This window comes from Gossypium arboreum, chromosome 9 (assembly GCF_025698485.1).
Source record: "Gossypium arboreum isolate Shixiya-1 chromosome 9, ASM2569848v2, whole genome shotgun sequence".
NCBI classification, from domain to species: domain Eukaryota; kingdom Viridiplantae; phylum Streptophyta; class Magnoliopsida; order Malvales; family Malvaceae; genus Gossypium; species Gossypium arboreum.
The window spans coordinates 11,155,058-11,157,032 of NC_069078.1; the positions used below are offsets into that span (position 1 = coordinate 11,155,058).

Genomic DNA, 1,975 nt, shown 5'->3' on the forward strand with positions numbered 1-1,975 from the left:
CGAATCTTGTTATTATTTTCTAAATCGTATGATAAATATTTAACTTGTTCTTAATTATGTATTTTTAATTCTTGTTTTGATATCACAGGATACTGATTCAAGACATGCTATTATTCAGAGGAGGAATAGACCCTGTCTAAGAGTACTTTTTTCATAATTAAGTGGAGTTGATTGCGCGCCTAAAAATAGGGTGACAAAATTTTGCCAGATTAGGGTGAAACCTAATAAGGGGATCCATAGATCAAGTTAATGTAACCCTAGAGTGTTAATTAGAGAAAAGCCTCAGTTATTCAATCTAGGGATTAGACATTATTAGTCTTGAATAGGGATAATAACATAACTTAGGGATCTCTATGGAACAAGTTGAATGAATAAATCATCCGATTCGGAGCCAGAATAACAAGTAAAGTCTAGGTGGATTTTTCCTTAGGTATTGTCTCAAGTTAATCGATTTTCCCAAAAGCAATTCCCCAACTCTTTTCTCTGTGCGTTCTTAGTTTAAATAATTAGTTAATTAAAACAAAACCCCATTATTCTTAGGCTAGATAATAAAAAGACAGTTATTACTAGTACTTTTGGTTCCTTTGGGTACGATATCCCGGTCTTGCCATGACTATACTATTGTTCGATAGGTGCGCTTGTCTTTTCGTTGTGATAATAGTTAGTCTAGGTTTGATCTTCATTATAAATATTTATTACTTTTTACGAATCACGCGTGGCGTCGTTGCCGGGGAACTAAAATATTAGGAACGCTCAATTTTTATTACTTTAGCCATTTATTTTTCTTGCAATTTAATTTAATTTTATTATTTTTATTATTTATTAATTTACTTTTTCTTTCTCTTGGCAGGTTTTTATAGTTTATGATTAGAAGAAACCCGTTAGGACCATTACTTTTTGATGAAAAAATCGAGCGTACAGTTCGTAGAAATCAAAGAGAGATAAGGCGCAGCTTACGATACACGGAGAACGAGCAAGAAGATGATACTCAACCCCCAACCGAAGAGATGGCTGAAGACCAAGGCAATCAGTTACCTCCTACAATTGCGGCTAATCAAAATCCTGCTCCACGCACGATGTATGATTATGCTAAACCTTCTTTAATAGGAACTGAATCTAGCATAGTTAGACCTGCTGTAGCTGCGAATACTTTTGAACTAAAACCTAACACAATTCAAATGATACAGCAGTTTGATGGTTTGCAGGATGAATATCCCAACGCTCACTTAGCAAACTTTCTGGAATTTTGCGATACATTTAAAATCAATGGCGTTTCTAATGATGCCATTCGTCTTCGGTTATTTTCCTTTTCACTAAGAAACAAAGCTAAACAGTGGTTGAACACGTTACCACGAGGGTCTATCACTACTTGGGAACAAATGACCGAGAAATTTTTACTAAAATATTTTCCGCCAGCTAAAATGGCTAAATTACGTAATGATATCTCTTCTTTTGTGCAGATAGATTTAGAAACACTTTACGATGCATGGAAGAGATACAAGGACTTACTGAGAAGGTGCCCTCACCATGGGTTACCACTTTGGCTGCAAGTACAAACATTCCACAATGGTCTGAATCCCTCGACTCGGCAAATGGTTGACGCAGCTGCTAGCGGAACCATCAACAACAAAACACCTGAAGAGGTTTATGAATTCATTGAAGAAATGTCACTAAATAACTATCAGTGGCAAGTCATGAGGACTAAGCCAACAAAAACAGCCGGTGTTTATAATGTCGACTCAGTTACTATGCTATCAAATTAGGTAGAACTTCTCAATAAAAAGATTGATGGTTTACTTGGTTCTACGCAGGTACATCCAGTAATGAGGTGTGACTCAATCGGAGGAGGTATGCATACAAAATATCAATCCTTCAATCCCACAACCGAAGAGGAACAAGTCAACTATATGGGTAACAATAACTTTAGATCTCAAAATAACCCATACAGTAATACTTATAATGCAGGTTGGAGGAA

The 1,975-nt window shown here is 35.9% G+C and overlaps 1 non-coding gene across 1 annotated transcript; it reads right to left on the minus strand.

The window, feature by feature from the left end:
* Positions 1-1,427: 1,427 nt before the first annotated feature.
* On the minus strand, positions 1,428-1,534 carry LOC128281160 (small nucleolar RNA R71). Its single transcript, XR_008271372.1, has one exon. It is a non-coding gene; the product is annotated as a small nucleolar RNA R71 (small nucleolar RNA).
* Positions 1,535-1,975: the final 441 nt, after the last annotated feature.